This window comes from Canis lupus, chromosome 1 (assembly GCF_003254725.2).
Source record: "Canis lupus dingo isolate Sandy chromosome 1, ASM325472v2, whole genome shotgun sequence".
In the NCBI taxonomy this organism is placed as follows: Eukaryota; Metazoa; Chordata; class Mammalia; order Carnivora; family Canidae; genus Canis; species Canis lupus.
In genome coordinates, this window is record NC_064243.1 from 39,497,725 (window position 1) to 39,524,687 (window position 26,963).

At 39.9% G+C, this 26,963-nt stretch overlaps 2 long non-coding RNA genes across 4 annotated transcripts in view; one reads left to right on the plus strand and one right to left on the minus strand.

Annotated features, from left to right (window-relative positions):
• Positions 1-11: 11 nt before the first annotated feature.
• On the minus strand, positions 12-1,066 carry LOC112644280 (uncharacterized). Of its 3 annotated transcripts, none has more exons than XR_007412684.1 (3): positions 782-1,066; positions 320-651; positions 12-182 (listed from the first exon to the last, which is right to left on the minus strand). It is a non-coding gene; the product is annotated as an uncharacterized LOC112644280 (long non-coding RNA). The 3 variants fall into 3 exon arrangements; XR_003126273.2 differs by having other exon boundaries at positions 320-682; XR_007412683.1 differs by having other exon boundaries at positions 320-1,066.
• Positions 1,067-1,134: 68 nt separating this feature from the next.
• LOC112644281 (uncharacterized) overlaps positions 1,135-26,963 on the plus strand; it is a 66,648-nt gene continuing 40,819 nt past the window's right edge. Inside the window, exons 1-2 of the long non-coding RNA XR_007412703.1 lie at positions 1,135-1,231; positions 26,747-26,918. This is a non-coding gene — a long non-coding RNA (uncharacterized LOC112644281). The remainder of the gene's footprint in view (positions 1,232-26,746; positions 26,919-26,963) is intronic.

A 26,963-nucleotide genomic window follows, 5' to 3' on the forward strand; every position in this document is an offset into this window, starting at 1 on the left:
TGCTAATTAAATTGAATTTAAGATTTTATTTATTTATGAGAGAGAGAGAGAGAGGCAGAGACACAGGCAGAGGGAGAAGCAGGCTCCATGCAGGGAGCCTGATGTGGGACTCAATCCCGAGTCTCCAGAATCAGGTTCTGGGCCCAAGGCAAGGGCTAAACTGCTGGGCCACCCGGGCTGCCCTAAATTGAATTTAAAGAAAAGAATAAAAAAAAAAAAAAAGGAAAATAGGTATTTTGGCAGCCCTGGCCTCAAATTCCTATAAGACACCTGTGGATTTGTATTGGGCTAAGACTCCCCTGTTCACAGCAGCACTCACCCGCCAGAGGGGATCTCCAGGTGCCTCCCTGGTCCCAACGGGTTGGAGTGCAGGTTGCCTGCCTCACGACGCTTCCTTAGGGGCCTCCCTCCCTTCTCAGCCTGGGCCACCCAGTGCTTTCGTGGCTTGCTGTGTCCGTGCGCTGGGGAAGGGTCAAGGCTTCTTAGGTTCAGAGCAGCAAAGGCTGTCCCAGGTCAGCTGGAGCTGGCAGGTGTCAGGCAGAGAGAAGCGCGGCGGCGGCCTGTCCCCAGCTTTCTCGGGCCCAGGGAACAGCTTCTTTCTCCAGCTGCTCCAGAGCCACCGGAGCGAGGTGGCCCTGCCAGGCTTCACGCCTAAATCGGTTCAGAGGGGAACAGAACAAGCCTGTGAAGGAAAGGGGGCCTGAGAGGGAAGGCCTAAGGGTGCACACAGCGCATGGGCAGGAAGAGGAAGGCGAGGCCCACTGCCTTCCCACGCTCCTACCTGGGCTCACGCACGAGGCCGTCGATCCTGTGAACTGTCCTGGGCAACGAGGCCACTCAGAAAACGCCATTTGCTAAACGAACTCGCCACTTGTATTGTTAGCCCTCTTAGATGTGTGATTTTTAAAGAACTAAATACAGAAATTGGCTTTTTTCCCCCTCCCAATGAGTATTTTCATATCACTTACTGTGCCTTTTCCCCGTGGGAGAAGGGAGGGCTTCCGCACCGGACCTCTCCCGCCTGCCCCTCCGCGCACTGATTGCATTTCCGGGTTTCCCCTGTAGTTACTCGTGGTCATGTGACCGGCTCCCGGCCAATGGGGTGTGAGCGGAAGTAAATCGGGCACATCCGGTCTGGCGGACATGAAGGCTGTGGCTTTCTTTTCTCTTCCGGGAAGAGAAGCCTGGAAGCTGGCTTGATGGAATTACTGTGTTTTGTGTGTAGCATCCGGTAGGTTCGCATCCCTCCTCTACCAGTAGGGGAACAATTATTCAACTTCTCATCTGCAAATTGGGACTATTGATACAAACACCCTCTTAGAGCTGTTGGAAACATTAAGTGAACTAGTATTTGTAAATCCCCTGTAAGAGCGCCCTGCTTATGGCTGACACTACATAAAGAATATTCAGTAAAATATTAAAAGCTCTCTAAATGTTATGTCAACCTCTATGGCTGTTCTAAACATTTGAACAAATTTCTTTGGTTGATAGAATCACCTTGGCTGGTAGTTTGGTTTGGTTTAAGGATAGCATAGAATTTGTGAATTATAGCTTCGGTGTCAGATCGGTTGGCTTGGGCCCATGTCTTGTCTTTGCCACTCGTTAGCAGTAATAGGACCATTAATACTTTATAGGTTTGTTGGAGGATTCATGAGATAAAGATTGTACAAAATCCAGTCAAGTGCCTGGCACATAGTAAGTGCTTATTAAATAATATTGCGCCCAGGCAATAAGTGATTGAGAGGCCAGGTTTGAGAAGGGCTGTCCAGAACATCTGTAATTAATCTCTGAACCTTTTTTTTTTTTTCCAGCTCCACAAGGAGATGATTAAACTAGATTTGATTGTGATTTTCAAACCTTTTATTTATTTATTTATTTATTTATTTATTTATTTATTTATTTATTTATTTATTTTTAACTGCAAAACTCTTCCTTCAAGAATAATCTTAGATAAATATTTGATCTAACCTAGGTGGGAACAGTGTGGTAGAGGCCAGGATGAAGGAGACCCACCGGCTTTCTTTCACATCCCGTCTCCAAATTATCCCTGAGTCACCTTTGTGGAATCCTAGGGCTCCTCAGCACAGTTTTGTAGTTTATAGGATTTGAAGTTCTCTAAGCTATTTTGCTCCAGCTCTAATATTTGATGACCACGAGGACTGGCATTTGGCCATGAAATTACACTGACACAACCTGTTCCCTATGCTAAGTCCTCTTCTGACTTAATGCATTTCTTCCATCATTGCCATTCTTGGTCACCAGTTGGACCCCCCTCTCTTAGGGAACAATCCCTCCCTTCACCTGCTTCTACCACAGGGAGACACTGGGGCAGGAAGCTGACACGATGCCACTGCCCAGCTGTCTCAGGTGCCATCTTGGGGCCTAGCCTCTAGGCGAGCAGTGGACCTACACTAAAGCCAGAGGCCGAGTTTTTGACTGATAAGGCCCTTGGCTAATTGCAGGGCAGTTTTAAAACAAAATAACCTATCTTGAGGAAAATGAGCTGTCTCAGTAGTTCAGTGCTTTCCTTCAATTAATAGGTAACCTATCACTCATATTTTCTTCTCTAACTCTACTTATTTATGAAGGTATAAAGTGTCCACAGAACTCCAGTCAGCTCTGACTGGGGAAGAGCTGCTCCATCTCCTTCATATTCAGAGCAGGTCACTTTGCTGCTCAAACCCTCAGGGCACTCCCACTTGGGATGAGATGAAATTCAAAGACTTCCTTAGCCCCAGACCTCATCTACTGCTTTCCTCCTGGCCCTCACTGCCACAGTCATACTTGACTCTGTGGTTCTTCCAATACCTGAAACATCTCTTCTCACATGCTGTTTCTGTGTGTGGAAGACTTGCCCTCCAGAGAACCATGGGACTCCATCCTTCCTCAACATCCCCCTCAAGGAGGTTTTTCCTGACCACCTTATCTACAAAGAGCATCCCCAGTCTTTTTTTAGACCTGTACCCTGCTCTTACTCCGTACCTCTCATCTCCATCCTACATAGAGTGGGTGCATATGTTGGCCATTGCTTGTCCTCCACCCCTTCTCAGGAGAGCAGAGATTTGATCTACTGATTTCACTACTGAGTTCTGCTTCTGGAACAGTGTTTGGCATGTAGGTGCTCAACAAAAACCTGTCAATGAATGGCTGGATGACCTAAGCTGTTGCTTGTGCATGTGCATCAAGGTTATAAATTCACAATCCTGCAGAGGTGTAGTGGAACCAGTTGGCTGTCAGCTGCTTGTCTTGTGTGCAATCTAACAACGTCTAGATTTCTGTCCCTTTTAAGCTCATGCCATCTCATCAAAAAGAATGAGCCAGACATCCTGTTAGCAGGTAACTCGGTCTGACTCCAGATATATGTTCATTATCTTAACCCCAGCATTATGATCACACCTCCAGTCCCCATTCTTTTTTTTTTTTTTAAAGATTTTATTTATTTATTCATGATAGAGAGAGAGAGAGAAAGAGAGAGAGAGAGAGGCAGAGACACAGGCAGAGGGAGAAGCAGGCTCCATGCAGGGAGCCCGACATGGGACTCAATCCCTGGTCTACAGGATCGCGCCCTGGGCCAAAGGCAGGCACTAAACCACTGCGCCACCTAGGGATCCCTCCGGTCCCCATTCTTGAGTCAGAACTTCCATCTCCTATTCCTTAATCTTACATTTCCTTCTCATAGTATCCTGGCTGTCCAATGTGTTTCCCAGAATCCCCTTCCTTGTGTGGTTCTGAGTTTGAGTTTGTCAAAAAAGGAAGTTGACTAAAGCATGCTCTGAGAGAAACAGATGCTGAGATGCCACTTACTGCCAGTTGCTTCATGGGTCTCTGCCCTGACCTCAGCTCTTCTATCTCATGGTGGGCCGTGCTAACCAACAGCAACCCTGGCCCACCACCAGATATAGAGACAGCACACTTCCCCACCAGCTCTCCTCTCTGCTGTGGTTCCTTTCTGTTAGCTAGATCTGCCTGGCTCCCTGGGTCCTTGCAAGCTCCAAATTGTCCATCTGCACTAGTGCCTCAGGAGGGCAGGTTAGGGGATTCTTCCCAAACCTCAAGCTCTCCTCATCAGACCTTTACTTCTCAGCTCCTCCTACAGTTTTATCAGGTCTAATTCCTGTAATAAAGTCCTATTCCAAGTACTCTCCTTCCTCTTCCCTAATGGGACTTTCACTAATCCACATGAAGACTATCACACACTCAGTCTGCAGATTGATTATTTTTCCAGTTATCCACATTGTATTAAATACAGATACTTTTTAAGTACCTGGTATCTCTCTTTCTCTCTCTCTTTTTTTAAGAGAGAGAGAGATTGAGAGGGAAAAGGAGCATGTACAAGCTGGGTGGGGGGAGGGTCAGAAGGAGAGAGAGAAAATCTTAAGCAGGCTCCACACTGGGTGCAGAGCTGGATGCAGGCCTCAATCACACAACCCTGAGGTCATGACAAGCTGAAATCAAGAGTCAAATATTCAACTGACTGAGTCGCCCAGGTGTCCCCATGCCTTCCTCTTCTAAGTAGCATGACTTCATTGATAATAATGAACATATGTAACATAATTTGGTTTATTTCCCAAAATATGCTCTGGCAATTTTAGGTGGGATATAGTTAAATGCTTTAAAATTATTTTAATAAATAATATGAAGTAGAAAATGTAAGTAACATAGAAACTCATTTCATGGATGTTCTTATCAGAATGGAGCCAAATTTATTTAGATTTTAAAAAGGAAGGATTGGAGAGTTACTGTGAAGGTATGGTACACATCATGAAGCTGCAACAAGAATGACTGACATTTGGGAAACTGATCCAGTTACCAATGTGAGGGATCCAGAGACCTGGATTGCACCCCCTCTCCAGGGCTTGGAGTTACAGAGGCAGATGGCTGCTCCCTGCATGCAATGCATAGCAATCTTTGAGAGCACTAGAGTCCTCCTCCTAGATGACCCATCCAGCCCCAGCCTGTCTCTGGATCACTGCCAGCCCCTAATATTTCAGCCTACACACTTTCTGATTACTCAGCACCTCCTGAAACGCCTGCAATCACTCATGCCCTTATTTCTACCACTTTGTTCTCTCACTACTATATGCCTGGTAAGTTTGCATATCTTAGTTCTTTTGAGTCATATTTCTACTGGGAATTCGAGAAAGAAATGTTCTTAATTGCAAAAGAAGTAGATGCCCATTGAACACATTGGAGGAGTAAAGATAAAGTATTAAAAATTTGTCTTTGCTCACCCATTACTTTCACTCAAACCTCATTGTCCAAGGGCAGCCTCTTGCCCAATTTGATGTAGATTCTTCCAGAGTTTGTTTTCCTTTTAAGTATTTGTACATAGGATTTTAAAAAATAAAATGGGACGTTCTATGCTTACTATTAAAGACATCCTCTTTTGCATTCATCAGTAAATCATGGATATGCTTCCATGTTACATACAAGCCCTCTTTGTCTTTTTAAATAGCTGCATAGAAAGTTCACAGTATACTTTTTTTGGAAAATGACTCCTAAAGGCCATTGAACTATTTTCTGTCTGTTACAACACCATTGGAAGACTTGAGAAAATAGTTAGATCATTTTCTGTGTTAATGGTTCAGGTGAGAAACCCCACTTGAGAGAGACTGTGTCTCAGACACCACTTTGGATGTTCATCCCTCTCTTACCTGAGGATTCCTTCAAATTTCTCATTTCTTCCTATTCTAATAAGCCATCTAGCCCATGCCTTGTTGTCTCCTTAGTTAATAGATGAGATCAATGTCTCTCTAGATATACATAGTTATCATATATATATATATGTGTGTGTGTGTGTGTGTGTGTATAGTATATACATATACTATAGAGGAGGGGGAAAAAGTCTTTTCCTTTACCCCCTTAGGTTTTGTGACTGGAGCTCTGGAAACTAAACTGACAAAAGGCAGACTAAAAAGAGAAAAATAATTTTATTAACTTGTGTAGCGCACATAAACATGGGAGAAACTCAGGGCACCTGGGTGGCTCAGTGATTGAATATATCTGCCTTTGGCTCAGAGTGTGATCCTGGGGTTCTGGGATAGTGTCCTGATCAGGCTTTCTGGAAGGAGCCTACTTCTCCCTCTGCCTATGTCTCTGTCTCTCTCTGTGTGTCTTTCATGAATAAATACATAAATCTTTTTTAAAAATGGGAGAAACTCAGTGATGAGCAACTTAAACTTGGGTCTTATATAATGTCTTATTAAAGAATGATAAATATGAAGAAATGACAGCCAAAGGAAAAAGGCTTTAGGCTTTTAGGAGTGGCAAACTGTGGGAAGATACATCTATATAAGGAAACTAATGGAAGATAAGGGTTGTTTTTAATAAAGTTTGCTATGTAGATTGCCTCTCTGGGCTGATAAGAGTCATTTTGCCCTTGCAGGTGTAGGGAAGGCACCTTTCTCATGGGAAATTTTTGTCCCACTTTTAAATAAAAAGGGGGAGCATACTTTGATCCCCTACGATGCATATAAGGTAAACCAAGTTACCGTTGCTTCCTCTAATATTAGCTCTTACTATTAAAACTTTCAGCTAATATTTACTAAGCACATTTTATATGCCAGGAACTATGCTAAGCGTGTCACATAATGTTATGTCTGTGAGACTCAAAGTGGTTAAGTAAATCTGCCCACAGTCATACAACTAGTAAATAGGAAGAGATCCAGAGTCTAACTCAGTTCTGTCTGACTGTGGATTATCTCTTCTTCTCCCACAGACTCCGTACTACTTTTGGGCTAAACTCAGCCAGGAATTGGAGTGAAGTGATCACTGTGTTTGAATTTTGCTGTGCCAAGCACCCTCTAAGGCTAAGATACTCTAGTGTTATCCATCTTAACTTGTTAGCAGTGAGAGGTGAGGAAGGTCTTTACACACAATGGGCAGGCACTTAAGTCCATTTGAATGATGACCCTGCTGCTTTTTATAACCCTGACAGTCGAAGTCCAGCACTCTGGGCCGCTGGATAAATCCCTGTCACAGTGATTGCTGATGGCTTGTTTTTTTTTTTTCCTTTGCTGGAGTATTTATAGAACTTTTAGCAAGCTCCAAAATGTAATACTCTCTGGAGATACTTTTTGGACCTTGAAACTATGTCCTGCAAAGAGAAAAAAAAAATTGCTAGGATTCAGATAGAGCTGAAATACTGATTTTTAAGTACGTCTCAGAGAACTCAGCTATGCTTAGTTGAATCCCATAGTATCCCTATCCAATTCTACCACTATTTAAAATAAGCTAGTAATGTATTTAAATAAATTCTGACTAAGGTAATATTTTAAAAAATGATTTTACTAACTTTATTGCCCCAAACAAGTTTTTGAATTACTTCAAACTATTCTCAGAATCTGAGTCAAACAAGAAATTTAGAGACTATGTAGTCCAATACCACTATTTTTCAAAATAAGACAGAGGTACAGAGAGGAGAGTGAATTTGCCTGAGATCACAAAGCCAGTCTTTGTCTCAGTTATAAGTAAACAAATCAAACTCAATGGCTGTAATAGATGCTTTTGGATGTGGTTGCCCATCTTCTATATTTATTGCTTTTTTGAGGGTTATCTTCAGTGCCTGGCATAATACAAGCACAATACACAAGTACTCAAGAAATGTTTACTAAAAAAAAAAAAAATGTTTACTGGGTTGGACAATATGTTAAAAGCGTATTTCCAGATACAATATTTGTTTTTTTTTTTTAATTTAAGTTCAATTTGCCAACATACAGTATAACACCCAGTGCTCATCCCATCAAGTGCCCTCCTCAGTGCCCATCACTCAGCTACCCCATCACCCCACCCACCTCCCCTTCTGTAACTCTTTGTTTCCCAGAGTTAGGAGTCTCTCATGGTTTGTCTCCCTCTCTAATTTTTCCCACTCAGTTCCCCTCCTTTCCCTTATAATCACTTTCACTATTTCTTATGTTTGTCTTTGTAAGTTACTGATCCAAGTAGGTTTTTTTTTTAGTAGTTTTTGAAAATACAAAGTTATACATACTGTAAAAGAAAAATTGTGCCAAAGTGAGTTAAACAGTCTAGAAAGACTTTAAGACGAATTGGGGAGAGAGATTGAACTTCACTCCATTGAAACAAAAGGCAGAGAGAATTTTTAAACACTGGGGTGCGCTAGTGAACAAGTACTAGAGGGTATTAGTGGGAGGTTGGTCAATATGATTAGGTCAGCTATGAGGCTCCTCTCACAAAAACTGAGGTATAGGGGCCCTTTGTTTCTTAATGATTACATTTCAAAGGAACGGCTCCCTTGTCTTTGAGAAAGACATTCCTGGGTATGGCAAAAGACTAGGATAAGATTTACATATTAAAGGGAGAGGGGAAGGATTTATGATGACCAGGTTTCTAAAGTAAATGCTCTAAGCAAAAGGAGGTCAGAGAGGTTCAGAGCCAGGACGAAGTCTATATACATTTTAGTCAAGCTGCAGAGAACGGAATGCTAAAGTCGTGGTCAGTACCTCTTGGTAAAGAAGTAGTATTAAACGTGTGTTTACTTTCACTCTTAATATCCCCATAAAATGCTAGCAAAAATATTTTTGTTAAGGCTTAAAACCACAAGGACAAAGAGAATAGAAACAGAGACAATATATTTTTTTTTTTTTTGGAACAGAGACAATATTAACAAACTTTTGGAAATTGCAAAGTGGATAAAAGAGCAAAAACTGACTGTTGGTAGACCAGAAGGTTAATTTTTTAATTGGCCCTGAAGAAAACCAAGAAGTAATTCAATTTACATCACAAAACTCTCCAAAATGTTTCTGATTTGTTAACATCATGGACATCTGGATGCAGAGATAGAATTAAGAAGCAGAGGGATTGTTTGAGTTAGCAGAAATGAGGAAAACCTCAGTTAAATGGTTGGAAAATAAGTTTGAGGAAATCTAATGGAAAATAGAACAAAAAGACCAAGAGATTAAAAAGGGGGAGAGGGGGTGTGCCTGGCTAGCTCAGTTGGTGGAGCATCTAACTCTTGATCTTGGGGTTGTGAGTTTGAGCCCCATGTTGGGTGTAGAGATCACTTAAATAGATAAAACCTTAAAAAAATTATTTAAAGAAAAGGAGAAAATATAATGAAATCAAAGAAGTAATTCCTGAAATCAGATATCCTGAAGGAGTTCTAGAAATAGGACAAGCAATATAGAGGGGAAGAATTAAACAACCAAATTAATCAAGATAACTGTCCATCAGTTTCCAGACTAAAAGGGCCCACCAAGTGCCCAACACCATTGATCAAAAGGCCTCGATGCCATGATGCATCATTGTGAACTTTTAGAATGTTAGGGGCAAAAAGAGATCCCATAAGTTTCCAGGGAAGAACAAAACTGGTTACATATGAAGAATGAGGAATTAGGGCGCCTAAGTGGCTATGTCTAATTCTTGGTTTCATCTGGGGTCATGATCTTGGGGTTGTAGGATGGAGCCCATGTTGATGGAGCTACATCTCACTCTGCACACAGTGAGGAGTCTTTTTAGGATTCTTCCTCTCCCTTTTCCTAAACCTCTCCCCACTGCTTACACATGCTCATTCTCTCAAATAAATAAATCAATCTTTAAAAAGAATGAGAAATCATAATGATGGCAGCATTCAAAGTGAAAAGACAATGGAGCCATGCCTTAAATTCCTGCAGGGACACTTTTTTGAAGAAAAAATTTTTTTCTGATAGTAAATTTCTACTTTTCCAAGCTATCATTTATATGTGAGATTAGGCTAAAGAGAGTTTTGGATGTTCTAAGTCCCCCCCCCCCTCCAAATTTTACCTCCTATATGATTTTTCTCAAGAAATTAACAAGTACCACTAAAATAAGAGAATGAACTGAGAGAAAAGAGGGCTTGGAATACAGGAATGAAGAGATGTAATACAGGAAAGAAGAAAAAGGAAGCTCTGGAAGGACAAGGAATGTTAATTCCAATATCACAGGTGTAGCCAGCTTAGATGACAAGTTTAGATGATGAATACTGTAGGATGTCTGGCTTTCTAACCAACTGCCAAACTAGGGGTGCCTGGCTGGCTCAGTCAGTGGAGTATGGGACTCTTGCTCTCGGGATCATGAGCTCAAGCCCCATTTTGGGTGTAGAGCTTACTTAAAAATAATTAAAAGAAGAACAGCCAAACCGTTTTCTAGGTTGACTATACAATTTTGTGTTTTCACCAGAAATTTGTGAAAGTTTCATTTGTTCTACAGCCTCATCAGCACTGGATATTGTTAATTTAAAAAAATTTTAGCCATTCTAGTCAGTGTGTAATGGCATTCCCTTGTGGTCTTAGTTTGCAATTCCCCAATAAATGATGATGTTGAGTATCTTTTTTTTTTTAGGTCGGGGAGGCAGAGGGTTAGGGAGAGGGAGAGAGAATATCCAAGCAGGCTCCACACCCAACTTAGAACCTGACACAGGGCTTAGTCTCACAACCCTGAGATCATAACCTGAGCTGAAATTAAGAGTCAAATGCCTAATCGACTGAGCCATCCAGGTGCCCCAAGTTGAGTATCTCTTTAAGTGCTTATTTGCTAATATCTCTAGTGAAGTGATTAAAACTTTTCCTGTTTTCGGGGGTACCTGGGTGGCTCAGCTAAATAGCCAACTCTTGATTTGGGCTCAGGTCATGATCTCAGGGTTGTGAGATAAAGCCCCAAATAGGGCTCTGTACTCAGCAAGGAGTCTGCTTGAGATTCTCTCCCCTTGCCCCTTACCCTGCTTGCTCTCTCTCTGTCTTAAAATAAATCTTTTTTAAAAAAACCTTTTCCTGTTTTTTATAAGGGGTCACTTTTTTTAGTAATGAGTTGTAAGTGTTCTTTATATATTCTGAATCCATGTCATTTTTTAGAGAAGTGTTTTGCAAATATTTTCTCTTAGTTTGCTTGTCTTTTTATTTTCTTGAAGGTATCTTTCAAAGAAATTTATGACTTTGACATAGTATAGTATGATTTATCATTTTGCCCATCCCAATGTCACAAGGGTTTTCTGTAATGTTTTCCTCTAGAAGTTATATACTTCACATTTAGGACTGAGATCCAATTTGAGTTCCTATTGTATTTCTGTATATGGTATGAAGTAAGAGTTGAATTTATTTTTTCAGTTGAGTGTCCAGACTTTCTAGCACTATTTGTTTAAAATGTCTTTCTCCACTGAATTATTTTGGCACTTTGTCAAAAATGAATTGATCATACATATATGGGTCTAGTCTTTTCTCTCAAAGTGTCTGTCATAGTAATGCAAGCCTCAGAGAATGAATTGAGAAGTAATCACTTCAGTTTCTTGGAAGAGTTTGGGTAGAATTGGTATTCTTTCTTTCTTAATGTTTGCTAGAATTCCTCAGTAGGGACTCTGGCCTTGGAGTGTTCTTCATAGGAAAGTTTTAAAATACAAATTAAATTTCTTTATCCATCTAGAGCTATTTGCATTATCTATTGTGTGTGTGTGTGTATTTTGACAAATTTTCTATTTCAAGGAATTTGTCCAATTCATCTCACTTATCAAAGTTTTTGACATAGTGTTTATTACTATAAGGTAGGTCACAATAATCCCTTATCCTTTGGAGTACTTTCTAGTACTGCTTTAGTTCCACTCCACAAGTATGGGATAGTGTGCTTTCATTTTCACTCATTTCAAAATACTTTCTAATTTATTTTTTTTATTTCTTCTTTGAGTTTCCAAATATTTGGAGATGTTTCTAGATAACTTTCTGTTATGAATTTTTAATTTAATTTTGGTCAGAGATCTTTGTATGACTGGAACACTGTTATATTTTTTGAGACTTCTCTTATGTAACCAGAATATAGTCTGTCTTTATAAACATTCTGTGTGCACTTGAGAAAAATGAGTATTCATCCTGCTATTGTTCAGGAGAGTGTTCTGTAAATGTCAATTAGGTCAATTTGGTTGATAGAACTGTTTAAATTTTCTGTATCCTTACTGATTTAATGTCAACTTGTTTGATCAGTTAGTGAGAAAGGAATGTTGAACTCTCAATTATAATTGCAGATTGTCTTTTTTCTCCTTTCAGTTCTATCAGTTTTGTCCCATGTATTTGGAAGGTCTATTATTAGTTGCATAAACATTTAGGATTGTTATGTTCACTTGATTAATTAACCTTTATCATTATGAACTAACCTTTTTATCTCTGGCAATATTTGCTGTGAAATCTATTTTGCCTGACTCTAATATAGAAACTCCAGCTTAAATGTTTTTCTTATTTATTTATAGTATTTGCATGATATATGTTGTTTCATCTTTAACTTCTAACCTATTTGTGTTTTTATATGTAAAGTACATTTCTTGTACACAGCATATAGTTGGGTCCTTCATTTTTATCCAACTGGACAATCTCTACCTTTTAATGAGAGTGTTTAGACTGTTTTCATTTAGCATGATTATCAGTCTTTATGGAGTTTTCTGGCACTCTTTCTCCATGTACTGTTCCCCACCCTCTTGAGTACTCTGTCCCCGAGTTTTAACCAATTCAGTCCTCTCAAACTTCAAGTTCTGTCTCCTCAAATAAAGTAAGTCTGCCACACAACTTGGGATCTTACTTCCCATGATTCATGATCCAAAATAGCCTGAAACAGGAAGCAAGGGTGACTCCTAGGTTTACTTCATGAATTCCCATTTCTTGAGAGATCATAGTCCTGTGTTGCCTGTTGTCTAATATCTCCAAATAGTTCCCTCATGTTTATGAGGGAATTTTGTTGTTTATGGTGAGAGGATAAGTTTAACCCATTATTCACCATGGCTGGAGTGGAGGTCTCCTGTAAAAATCTCTTTAGGTTTTCTTAGCTATTTATTTATTTATTTATTTATTTATTTATTTATTTATTTATTTTTAAATATTTTCTTTTTTAAATATTTTATTTATTTATTCATGAGAGACCCAGAAAGAGGCAGAGACATAAACAGAGGGAGAAGCAGGAACCCTGTGGGGTGCCCAGGGCGGGATTCAATCTCAGGACCCAAGGATCACAACCTGAGGCACCAAGGTGCCCTGTAGCTAATTTATTTAATTTAGACATTTATGCTGTCAAATGCATGTTATAAATTGATATGAGTATCAATTTAAATAAAACGATAGAAGAGTGGCACTATGCTATCTACTTCTCTATTATTCCCTCACTTACTACCCCTATCCTAGCATGGGACTTTCAAGATAATTGGAGTAGGCCTCCTCATCTCTCTCACCTTTCTGCATTCAAGTCCAACGCACATGTGTGCATCCCAGTACATTCCAGTTCCAGGGCAAGCTTTTGCAATGCAACAGAAATGATTTTAATTATAAAAGTAAAAATAAAGTATTATACCACTATCCAGGATTTATAGTGTCCCAGCTTTGAAGATAGCTTTGCTTCAAGTGCCTTGGTGGGATGCAACTATCTCCCTATGCTCACATAATTTTGGAATTAGAGTCCCTTCCAGCAAGCCTCCAGAGAAGTCTGTATTCTCTTTCAACCTAAAAAGTACCAGGGGAGACCTTTTTTTCCACAGAGTACAAATGATTGCTGCTTTGTGCCCTTTACCTCATACATTTACTCTTTCCTACCCACATCCTTGTCATCTTCATTATTATTTTAATAGTGGCATTTAAAATTTATTTCAGCTTCATTCGTAAGCTATGCTACATTATTATAATGACTGTTGTGATGAAAGTAATTATTAATTCCTACTCTATAGAAAATGAAATTGAACTATATAAATGTTATAAAACTTGCCGTAGGTCACGCACCTGTTAATAACAGCTAAGACTAAAGCCCACATCTTTTGACTCCAAATCATGAAAAAGCCATTTTCACCACACCAGGGTATCTTTCCTGCAGCCCCTCTCTTATTTTTAGTGGCCAGATCTTGCCTTCGAAAACTCATGTTTGATGTAATTTTTTTTTTTTTTTTTTTTTTTTTTTTTTTTTAACTCGCAGAGACTTTCAATCTCCCTGGGTCACAGAGCAGTGTTACTTCTATAAACATGTTGGGAGAATCGTAATATAAGTGTTCGTTGCTGGTGCTTCTGTCTGGATGAACATGTAAGGTTCCTAAAAGCTGTTTATAAGTCCATTTGTTCACGAGTCCAAAGCATTACTTTTGAATCAGTTCATGTATCCGTATCTATGGAAAGTCAGTTTTTTTTCCAGGGAATGGTGCATTTTGGTGGCATTAGTTCAGACTTTGGGATTTTCTTATCATTTTGAGCTCTTCTTATCATTTTGTCCCTCTCCAAAAGCTTTGCACTTTGGGGACATGACAGAGTTAATAATGTTAATAAAGTAACTCAGAAAACACCAACAATCTGGCCTGCAGATGTGGGGTGTGTTTAGTCTGCACGCTGCTTTTGTAAAATGTGAATTAGCTGCAAAATTGAAAACCAGGGGATTTCACATAAAAATCAGAATTTTCACACCGTCTTGAAAAATCAGAATGTCTTGCCACTGTGGGCCCCCAAACCTCTATGCTTGCTATTAGTTGGCTAGAGCTGAGCTTTCGCTGCCTTCTTTTGACAGGGCACCTGCTACTTGGTCTGTTACAAGTTTTGCTACTCTGTTACCTTATACTGGTCTCACTTCATTCCTCTACTTCACCTGGATGAGTTTAAGATTTTGGCCACAGACTAACAGACTTTGATAGGGCTAAAATGTCTACGCATGGTGCCATCTGTTGGTGAAGAGCAGAGATGGTGGGCTTTTGCTCTGAAAGGGAGTTTCCTTCATCTGTATGGATGGTTTTGAGTCTAAAGTTTCTAAATGGAGAAGCACTTATATTTATGAAGTATGAATATGTAGCAGCATAATGACTCCCCATGTACCCCACACCCATGCGCCTGCAATGGACTATAATTCAAGTCCAAACCTTGACAGGTCTTTCAAGAGGCTCGGGGATGTGTGTATGATATGCATGTGCATGTGCACAGTGGGACATGGGAAGTGCAGAGAAGTAAGCAGTCTGCTTCCCTTGAAGATTCTTCTTGGAGATCTAGCATTGCAGGAATTTGTTCATTTGGCTTTTTGGAAGAAGTCCCATCTTTTCTGCATTGCTGTTGAACATGATTTCTCATCACATAGCAGAAAGAGCACAACATCTGGAATCAGAAAACCTTGGTAACAGTCATGTTTCTGCTATTTACTATTTGATCTGCATCAAGCCACAAAGTTCCTATGGTATTTGGTTTTCTCATCTAAGAATCAGGATAATAATGACTGTGCAATTTAGCAAGGTAGTTGTGTGACAGTCTATGTCAGATTAGAAACAGAGATGGTGAAAGACATGAATTACACCACACATCATGTTTATGGTTGGTTTACATAGTGCTTCAGGCTGAGTGGTTGAAACACATCCCATTAATTTTGAAAACTTATTTTTTTAATTTAGCAGAAGTCAATGCATTTTAAAAACAGCTCTCTCCCAGAGTTTCAATAACAAAATGCCATTTGATCAAGTATGGTAGGCTTATGTACACAGCTCTGTTATTCTAACATCTTGGACCTGGGCAGACCTCATGCCTATGGGCAGAACAAAATCATCAGATTTAAGGTAAAATAACAATAAAGCTTTTCTCTGGGCATCTCCTATTCTCTTGCTACAGCCTCTCTTCCTGTGAGTGGTCAGCTATTGCCATGGCTTCAGTATCACATTTTTGCAGGTGACTCTTTAGGACCTCACTGGAGATCAACGTGCCTCTTTAATTATCTAAGAGATATTTTCATTTGAATTTCCCTTTATCATCTCACAGTCCATGAATTCAAAACCACATTTGTCTCCTTTCCCAAAAGGAAGCCCTTCTAAGGTCTCCTGTTAGTGGCATGAGTATTCTTTCAATTTGGTGTAACTGGATTTATTCAGTGATCACCATAGGCTGGGTTTAGAATCTGAGACCCAGTCTTCCCCTTTATTCCTGTATCTAGACTTGATAGACTTTTTTTCAGTATCATTCACATCTCCCCTTACTTTTCCATTTTGTGGACACTAAATTAGTCTAAGGCCTCCTTACTACCACTTGAGTCATAATGGAAATCCAGCCTAAGAGTCCTGAGATTAAGCTTTTCTTGAAAAACCTTTCTTTAGTGCCCTGGTGATTATATCATTAAATCTGACTGCTTCTGTCTGTGTTAAGGCTTTCTGTATTCTAACTTTATATACTTTCATGTTGAGTCTCATCCCTCATTAGTCACACCCTCCAGCCTAGTCCTGGTGTGCATGCCTATAGTAGTTGGCTTTGCTTACATATTTAAAGTGGACACTCTTCTGTGTCTGTTCAAGTCAGACAAGACCTTGGAGCTCTAGTCAGATGCCACTCTCTAAGACTTATCTGTTTAGACTTGTTTCCTTAATCCTGACCTTCTATAAGAGGAATAATCTGTGCTGTGCATTTATCACACTTATTTATCCATACATCTTGTTCACCAGCATTCATGAGTGCCAGTTTTGCTTCTTCAGCTAAACTATAAATTCCCTGAGGAAAGATAGCACATCACACTGAATCTCTGTCTCAGGTTCCTTGCATGTGGTAAATAGTGACTGAAAGAAAAAATGAATGACTTGTTGATTTATTGGGATAAATGAATTGGATAATAGATTCAGTGAGTTTTGACAAGGCTTCACTTACTTTTCAATATGTACATCCCTTTTGGGCAGGTAAATTCCATTTTTTAATAAGGTGAATGGGGGAAATTCTATCACCTACTTATAAAAGTAAGAATTGAGACCTGATTTGATGAGTACGGAATGTACTGAAAAGGCAATGGGATAGAATACTTGAAATTGGCCCTATTCTAGAAAAATGTAACATATTTGGGAAAAAAATCATTAGAACTCCTAAATTCATTGTATTTTTAATACTTATATGCCACTAGCATATAAGAGGAAATCAGGACAATATTGGTTATAGAAGCTGACAATGGGATTGATTGCCCAAAGAAAGTGACAGGAACCTTCCGCCCACACAAGTACCATGTCATTTTTCCATGAACTCGGCTTGCAGTGATTAAGTATGTGTGCTTGAGAATGCTTCCAAATGTTTGAGCAATCCATCTGGCAAAAGCATTTGACACTATGGGATTTGTTATTGTGGTGCTGTGCCAGCACCAAGACTTACTTAATTGCATTAGTCATCAAGCAGCAGTGCCACTAATCTTGGAACTTACCGAGTGCCATCTGGCTTGTGTATTTGAAAGACCAAACAAACAAAGCTGAAGAACTATGAACTTCTCCCATATTTGAATCTGAGGCCTGGAGGTTATGACCCCAACTCTCAACTAGTTCTGTGGTAAAACTGTAAGGGTGACTCCTATGCAAAAAGGGCATAATTCAGGTCAAAATGACGAGTTGAAGGCTTCCAAAAGGCCTTGTCCACCCAAAACACAATTGCTTAGCCACATGCTAACATTCTTCAAATCCCTATCATTAGAGTAATTTTTGTATATTCGAGCAGCATCTCCAAGAAGTTCCATTCTAAATGCATTACCTGGAATTAGGTACCTGTTAACCCCTTAGTCCTCTTCTCATATCTGTAAGAACTAGCTAGCTTCTTCAGGCTGGATACTGAGAGCACTGAAGTCAATTGGGTTGGTGGTTTTGATGGGTTCAAAAATGCACAGGCTATCACTATGAGATACTGCTGGCTGGAAGTATCTCAAGGATGTGTTCTGAGAAATTAGCCATAGTAATGAGGGGAAAGATGGATGATATGGAAGAGGAGGAAACTTCCTGCATTATGACTTTGCTCATATCTGGCCTGACATTCATACTCTCACATACCAGATATCATTAGACTAGAGCCTAGCCATTATTTTGTGAAGAACTTTAGCTTTGCCATTGACACATTAAAAACTTACTCAAAACTTCCTCCCAACTCTCTAAAATTTCAGCCAAGAAAAAAGAAATTAAAAGGCAAGGCAGAGGGGAAGATAAAAAACAGACATGTTGTTTTAAAAAAATCACCTTCCTTCTTTCTCTTACAAATCTCCTTTTCTGAAAAATGTTGCCCTTTTGTGGAATATTTTGTGCCTCTACCTTAACATCACCTTGGAGTCCTCTCTGTACTCCTTTGTGATATCTCTAGGATAAAATAATAGCAGGATAACCGACCTCCATATTGCCTATGGCAGGAAAACCCAAAAGGTATTCAGACGTGTTTTAGGGCAGAATTCATGATGGAGACTAATGTGGATGGGTAGCCTCCCAATGGATGAATAATTAGCTAGAAGCAGTATTTGGGGTTTTGATGAGCAAACAAGGTAGAGGGACACACAACAGTGGGCCTCAACAAATGATTCTCTAAAAACATCTTACTGCTCACTATTGATTTGGGACCTCTGATTTATGAAACATAACTTTGGTATCATCTGAATATAAGATTTTAGTTTAACAGGCACATAGCTATTAGTTTAAGCATCAGATTTTGTAAGATTCACCTTCATGGAATACAATAAACACCTCCCCAGCCCTTTAAACTTTCATTTTTCTACTTTACAATAAAAATTGGCTTTCCTATCAAGTCTCTGAGAAGAAAAGATCACTGAATAGGATTGCAAATATAATTCACATGCCTATGAATTATTTTCAAAAGTGGAAGTCAAGGCAAACTTCATTCACTAGCAAAACAAACCAAGGGATTGTTTTTCCATAAAAATAAACTTTTAGATGCTCTAATTACATTAGTAATTTTTTTTAGTCTCCTCTAAGAACAATCTTTTGGTTGCTGTGTTGTACTCATCTGATACATCCAGGTTGGCCCACCTTAGGTCTCTCCTTCTAGTATGGAAGAGGGTAGATTGATTTCTGCTGATACAATAGAGTCACTGGCTCATCCAGTCAGACCTCATGAAACACTTTAGCTTGGATATCCAAGATTGTTTTCCCCCAGATGATTCTATAGATCAGCCACTCAGACTGTACCAAGAAGATCCTGAAAAGGACAGGGTTTGGAACACCTCAAAATCATATAAGTGCTTCCATTGCAACTCATCCTTCACCTTGGCAGGCATACATCCTCAAGTTCAGCTCAGGACTTGTAATGACCGAGAGACTGGGATGAAGTAGATTTGGCTCCATTGGTTCTGGAGTGGATTCCTGGCCGAAAACCCAGGGCACTGACTGGAGTAGTCAGATTTCCAAAATACAAAAGGAAATAGCAAGGGGGAAAGGAAAAAAGAGAATAGGGTGTGTGTGTGTCCCCAGGGATGTGTGTGAGTGGGAGAGGAGTGAACTGAAACAGATGGAAAACCACACCTGGCTTTCCACATGGAACATCACCTTTAGTCCCCATGCAGGGATGCTCCTTGTTTGCCTCCCCAGGTTCACTTTCCAGCCTTCTCTAATGTGATATTGCCCTGAAAAGCAAGATCTGGACACATTGTGGATCTCATCAGTGGGTTCTCATGCCCTCTGACTCCTAGTGGGTTTCATTGGAAGGCACTGATGGGAGTTCTGAAAACTTGAAGAGAGTGAAGTTGTGATTGGCTAAGGTGGACTGTGTCTTTCTGTGAAAGCCACAGCTCTTGCTGGTGTGGCTTCTCCATGCTATGTCTGGGTTCTCATAACTAACTCCATTACTATTTTGCCCTTCAAACCTAGGAATGATAATGCTGACAACAGACCCTTGCTGTTGCCAGTTCTGGGATCCTATATAGTCCTCTGTTGGTTCCCTTGAACCCCACCTACACATCTGCAAAGAATCTCTTTATTAAACTCTTCCCAAATCAAACTATTCAAGTGTGCTATTGGTTCCCCACCAAGACTTAGAAAGATACAAGTTCTAAATACATGATTTTTTTTTTTTTACAAAGTAAATGATGGCAATTGAACGTAGGGAAGGCAGCTTTAAAGCACAGTAATAGTATGTCCGATTCTAGGGCTATTTATTGCAAAGGGACAGGGTCATCCTTTTGTCTCTGCACATATAACAAATAGAAAAAACAGTGAACTAGGAGTTGGAAGATTTAGGATCTATCTGGAATTTACCCCACAGTGTGTATATGGCCTTAGTCAATTAACTGAACTTTTGTAGTATTCTGTTTCTTCATTACGTAATGGAAATAACCTGCTTGGTGTTCTTCATGGCACTTTTGGGAGGATCAAATAACTAGTGCTTTGATAGAAAGGTTTCTCCGTACTTACCTGTACAAATCCTGTAGGTTTTTTCCAGGGCTAGAGGTAATAACACCAACTTTGACTGTTTTTCCCAAGTCTTCCATGAAGAATTAATTCTCTGTCCTCTATTTTCACATAGCAATTGATTGAAACCTCTGTTAAACATCCATTCCATTATAGAGTAGCTGAGTGTTTATAAGTTTACTACTTTAATTAGATGACAAGCCCTTTGCAGGTTGTATTCCAAGCACCAATATGGTACTTGCCACATAAAGATCTCAACACATGTTCATTGAAAGAATGCATATGCTTTTCTCTTTTGTTCTCGTCTCTCTAGGTTTACACCTATCCTTGTGTGGTGATGCCCGTCTCACCCCACTTCTTCTGGGAGTCACCTTAAGTACCATGCAACACCACACTGATAGAGCCAAGGATAAACCATGAAAGCCAACTGAGCCTATGGCTAGCTACAAATTGTCTGGGTGGGACCAATGAGCTATTTCAATCAGTTTTTTTTTTCCTTCAAAATTTAACTATTTGTATAGACAATTCTGTCAGTCAAGAGAGCTTTGAAGCAGGAAGGCACTAGAAACCGGGGACTTAGAGTGGGCAGCTGATGAGCTAGCTGAGGAAGCAAGCTTGAAGAAAGGAGAGAAGGAGGAGTCATGCAGATAAGTGAGGTGGGAGGCAACACGACCACTGGCAAATGGCAGTTCTATTCACGGGGGCTTTACAGACCCTGGAAGGCAGGGTTAGCTCTTGTTTCCCTTAGATTCTGTGATGCTTCTCAGTGTCCCTCTATGTCCAGCTTCAGTGAGTTTCTATTTTTTTTTGCAACCCAGAACTCTGATTGGAAAGCCTCTTCTTAGTTTTCTTTCATTGTCCTGACAGGGTTGTTGAGAAAGTGGAGGAGGTAAACCTGGCATCCTACCAACTCTCTTCTGGGTTGCAGGGTGGGAGGGGGCCTGGTACAGCCACTGGGCACTTGTCAGATATTGCTTGTGGCTTGCCTTATTCCTTATATCCGTGGGCTTGCTTCTTGTTCTCAAGATCTTTACAACTTGGATTGCAATTTCTTTCCCTTCTACCTGCTGAGCAGATGTCTTCTTTCTTTTGTCATGAAGTGTTTACAATTATTTTATTTGATTTTTTACAATCATTTTTTAAATCACTTCTTTCCCATAGTTCATTGACCCTTTTCTCTACTTCATAAGTTCTCACATGTCATTCAACTCCCCACACCCCACATTTCTTCAGGGAAGAAAACAGAGTAAGAGCAAGCCAAGAATGAAGCTCTTAAGCAAACAGCATAATGAGGAGCTAGGTGTGGGGAACCCCTGGCCTTAACCTTGTTTCTCACATCTGAGTTTGGACCTGTCCTTTGGGTGCTCTTGGATGACAGCGATTCCAAAAGACACAGACCACACTAAGTAAAAAAAGATGCAATTGACTTGGAACCCCATTGATTCATCTCTGGAATCTGATGATGAAGGGAACCCTTGAACCAATTTTTGGGGTAGTTCTAAGAACACTTAAATTCCTTGGTGAGTTAAAACCAACCAGCATCTTCCCTGCCCTCAGAATGAGAGAGTTGATAGTGGCAGTTCTCATACCCAGAAACTAATGCTCAAAATCGGAACCTATCATAAGGCCCTAAATTTATTTTATTTTTTTAAAGATTTATTTATTTATGATAGACATAGAGAGAGAGAGAAAGAGGCAGAGACACAGGAGGAGGGAGAAACAGGCTCCATGCCGGGAGCCCGACGCAGGACTCGATCCCGGGACTCCAGGATCGCGCCCTGGGCCAAAGGCAGGTGCTAAACTGCTGAGCCACCCAGGGATCCAGGCCCTAAATTTAATATCAATTTCTGTAGCAGTGGTTTGGGAAGTACTGAAACAGACGGGGGAAGCAGGAAGAAGAAGGGGAGAAAAATGGCCCTTAGAGAAACAGCAACTGATGTGCTGCTTTCTTATGGTGAAAGTGTTATTTTTTAGCAACTAGCTTGTTTATAAAGTAGTTTCTGTGGGAAGATCACATCCTTTGAGCTACAGTTTAAATGCTTGCATTCTGTTTTTAGGAACTTTATACTAATGGTTTCATTAAATAATTATCCATTCTAATAGATTCATTTACTTGATTAATTATTAAAGAAACAAAGTAATATCCAGTTACAGAGTCCACTATTGCCCTTATAAATATTGTAAGTGGCAAACTTTCAGGAAGAAAGTGGGCTTCTTATTTTTATTTTTTATTTATTTTTTGCTTCATAATGGCTTTCACAATAAAAATGATAGTGCAGAAGAAATATTGACAGCATGACCAACAACTTGGCCTTACTTCCAAGGATCATAACTGATCATCAGAGGTTATGCAATGGCACTTGAGAGAGGCAAAAACCGAAGGAGGAAATCGGAATTCTTTGGCCAGATGTTCCATTTGTTTCAACCAGACCCTTTCACCATCTCACTCCCATGTCTGTGACTGGGGATTCATTGCAGGCAGCTGCACAGCCTTTCAACACATGGGCAATCCAATATCCTTCAGACCTCATAGTGATGAATATCACCTCCAGTTACAAAGGGGTTTGTTTCTGCTTTAAAGTGAGAATTGAAACCTTGAAGTTTATTAAAAAAAACCTTTTTGAAAAAACAGCGAGTGAGAAAATACAGTTCAATGCCATGGTTTAAAAAATATATGGATATCTTTAAAAATAGGTAATGATAAATGCATTTAACCTGTTAGTCCCTGGTGAGCTGTAAATCAAGGCCTGACATTGAAAGCCCAGGGTCACAGGTGAGCCCTGGCAAGAATGATCTGAAATCACATTCTGGCGACATTGCAAATGAGGCATTGGTCAAAGACTGCTATTTAAAATCTCCAAACCTCAGTTTATCTGCTAAAAGGGGACAGTGATATTATCATTCCTCAGGGTTATTTGGAAATTACAATAGGTATTTTATAAAAGTTCAATAATTGCGGTCAAAGTATTCTCATATACATGACTCTATATCCCAATTCATCTGAACTACATTTAACACTCAAAGTTACAAAACCCAAATAATGGTGCCTTACTCAGTGCTATGCCACTGAGTGCATAGCATGGTGCTATGCCAGAGTACCATGAAGTGGCTTATGAGCAACAGAAATTTGTCATAGTCCTGGAGGTTGGGAAATCCAAGATCGAGGTGCCAGGCATTCTGTATCTGATGAGCCTAGCTTCCACATTCCTAGGTTGTCTTCTCATGGTGTCCTAACATGGTGGAAGGGGCAAGGAATCTCTCTGAGTGACCAGATTCCGTTCATGAGAGCTCCACCCTCATGACCTATCACCTCCCCAAAGCCCCATCTCCAAATACCATCACATTGGGAGTTAGATTTCAACATGGTAATTTTCAGGGACACAAGCATTCAAACTACACAAGCATTCTCTATTTATGAGAACAGCTCACCTCCTGGGCCACTGGCCCAGTAGGTGATATGATTCACCTACTGGGGATCAGGCAAATGTTGTGCTGTTTCCAGCCTTTTCTCCATTTATTTTTCTTTCTTTCTTTCTCTGCTGCCCTATGGTTCATTTCATTCCATCTTAGCCTGCTTCTTTTATTTTTCTCTCTTCTCCTTTCTACCTAATTTATTTGTTACTGCCCAATTTCCTTATCATGCTTTATAAGGATAATACTAAGAACACTCCTGTTCTTGAGGAAAACTAAGTATTGATGTTACAAACCCAATGCTATCATCTTATAAATTCTTTAGAAGGGCCAAGCTAATCCATTCTGGGTTATTGCCAAAATCCTCATCTCTCTTCCTCCTCCCTATCTCCAATCTCTTGCTCTCTCTCTCTTTTTCTAATTAATTAACCCTTTTTTTACTGCAACATTAATATGCAAGATAAAATTAAACATTTAAAGTCTAACTTGTGATAAGCTGATGGACTAGAAAAACAACAATATGGTAATACAGACACTGAGCTTGGCCACTTCAAGCAACTCATGGTCTTGTTGGACAGACAATCGCAGTCCAGAACGGCAAGTTCTCTAGTAGCAGTTACTGCTGGAAAGTAATGAGGAGATGGTGGATGCCAGGTGCAGTGCATTATTACTTTCTCTTTTAAGAAAAGTATTTTTGAAAACTCCTTTGAGATAGGTTATGAGTAAGATGGTGAAATGTGAGCTGGATTAGAGAAATGTTAGGTAGTTTTGCAGCTGGCTGGCTAACTATACCCAAAGGATATTAATGAATAGGCAGGTTAACCTGTTCAGATTTCCAGTGGTGGGCCATGGGCTCTGAGGCCTTGTCTTATTTAGCTTTTGTATTAATGGTTTAGTAAGTCATAGAAGGCATATTTATAAAAGTATGCATAAGATACACATCTGCCAGAAACAACTAATTCAAATGATGATGAAATCAATATTTACAGTGATCTTAAATGTTTTATTTGCATCAAAATAAATCAGATCTAATTTAAAAGGGAATACACCTACATTTATGATTCACTGTTGTATCTTTTCTTAAAAAAATTTATTTATTTATTCATGAGAGACCAAGAGAGGCAGAGACATAGGCAGAGGGAGGAGAAGGAGAAGGAGCTGAGCCACCCAGGCATCTCCCATTGCATCCTTCTAATAAACATTCTTATCATTTGTGCTGGTTATGTCAATTTCTCTTCCTACAACAAAGGATCCCAAAGTAAGACAACTGATAACTTCTCATGGGGCCTAATTTCAGGGGGAGCTGTGCAGCTGCTTGGGACTGGATAAAGGGATCAGATTGGGCTCCATGCCATGGTTTGCCCTCTTACCATGACAGAAGTAAGGGAGGTATGTTAATCATTTTTTTTGAAGTCGAAAATGACATAAATAAAACTCCAAAACAAAAAAATACATCATCTGTCATACTTAAACAAATTCCAGAGATAAACCTCCTTGCAGCATATTTGGAGCCAAGTGCTCACTGTAGGGAGAAATCTGCCTCTCTCAACCTCTTGACTTCTGTTTTCTGTGTGTCATATTCATTCCAAGACATGTTCTTACCAAATGGTGACACACGTGACCTTTAACAGCTTGGACTTACATTAAACTAACTAGCACAATGAAAACATCTTCCCCATTGGTTCTGACAGAGCTGTAAGTTGGGCTCCCCATGCCTTGAATTAGGTCATATTCCTAAACCAATCACTGTGGACAGGATAGGGTGATCATATGTAGGTCACAAACCCATTCTGTTTAAAGAAGTTAGTAGCAGTAGGCAGAACTATTTTTATCCCAAATACCCAAGATAGTTCCCATATAAAAGAGGAACCCTATGAATAGAAGCAAAGGGAAATGGATACTAGATGGGCAAACAAAACAGATGTCTGCCCTGGAGGAAATATTCCCATGGTACTATTGGTAGTAATGTTAGATAAGATTGGATGGAATATGGTTAGAGAACCAGAGATGACAAAAACGAATGGGGAGGCATGGAGCTGTTTTAAAGCTTGTGGAGAGTGAACGAATAGTATTCATGGAGAATAGGGGACTGACATGATTTCTTAGATTCAGAGGGCAGAAATGAGATTGTCAGGTAGAAGATGCTGGGAAGCTAACTTTAGTTCAAAATGTGGAAAAACTTTATAACAACTAAGGTTGTCCAACAATGGTTAGTCACTGAGCAAGCTCTCCCCAGAGGGAGGGACTGGCAGGAATTCTTGCTGATGAAGAACCTTCCATTGGGTGTGAAACTGAATTAGATGACCACCAAGGGGTTTATTTTATCTCTAAGATCCCGTAACTCTTTGGTCTTTAAATGATATAGCAAGCATCTAATGCACTACCTCGACAGCCTCATCAGAATCTAGTTATTTCAGACCTCCAAAGACCATGGAAATTTGAACCCTTTGACCAAGTTGATTACGAATGCTTATACACACGGGTACGTGCCAGCGTTTGTAGAAATGTATCTTCTGTTGCTAGAAGTGTGCAGGTAGTTTCTGGGGAGTTACTTTGCATTTCTTGGCTTAAGTATAAGCACCAAGAAGCCTTAGAAATGCACCCTGTAGCCTGATCTGGAGACTTCTATTTATAAACACTTTGATCACATTATGACTGAAGGAAACTGGTTAAAAGGAAGATAAATTTTGTTTTCTACAACAAATAGATCTGGTGAGTTTGAAAAATTCCATAATAAATGTTTCTCTAATATACTTGTAGTCTCTGAATGATGATAATGATGATGGTAACCATAATGATTATAGCTTTTGTTTATTGAGTGCTCACTGCTAATATTAATAGCTTTAACATTCGTTGCTATTACTGAAAATAGCTCATCTCGTTTCTGAGTACTTCACATGTATTATCTCATTTAATACTCATACAATCCCTTTGAGGCAGGTCTTATGATATTGTCATGTTCTCAACGAGCATTTGGAGGGACAGAGTTTAATAACTTGCCAAGTTCATACAGTTCTAAGAAGCAATATTGCAGTGTGCTAAAATTGGTTTCATATGTGTTACCTTCTTTAAATCAGACAACACCCCATGAAGAGAAGATGAATGGTTCCATTTTATAGATGATGAAAATGAGTATCAAAAAGTCACTTGTTCAAGGTCATGTGACCTATCTAGCAAGTAGCAAATCAGAATTGGAGTCAATCGACCTCTAAAACTTGTGCTTCACTGTCTCCCATATCCCAGAATCCAGAATGGCCAGTGCACCCCTGTCTGGATTGGTCCTGGGCTCTGGTATGGACCACTTTCTTTGGGGAAGATTCTACTACACTGCCTCCTGCTGATCTGGGGCATAGCTGGTGGCATCAAGAGTCCACCCAGCTCCTCCCAGGTTCCAGAGAATGGAAGAAAATCCCAAGTACGTCTGCTCTGTCTCCAAATTGTTAGTTCCGTGGGGGGATAA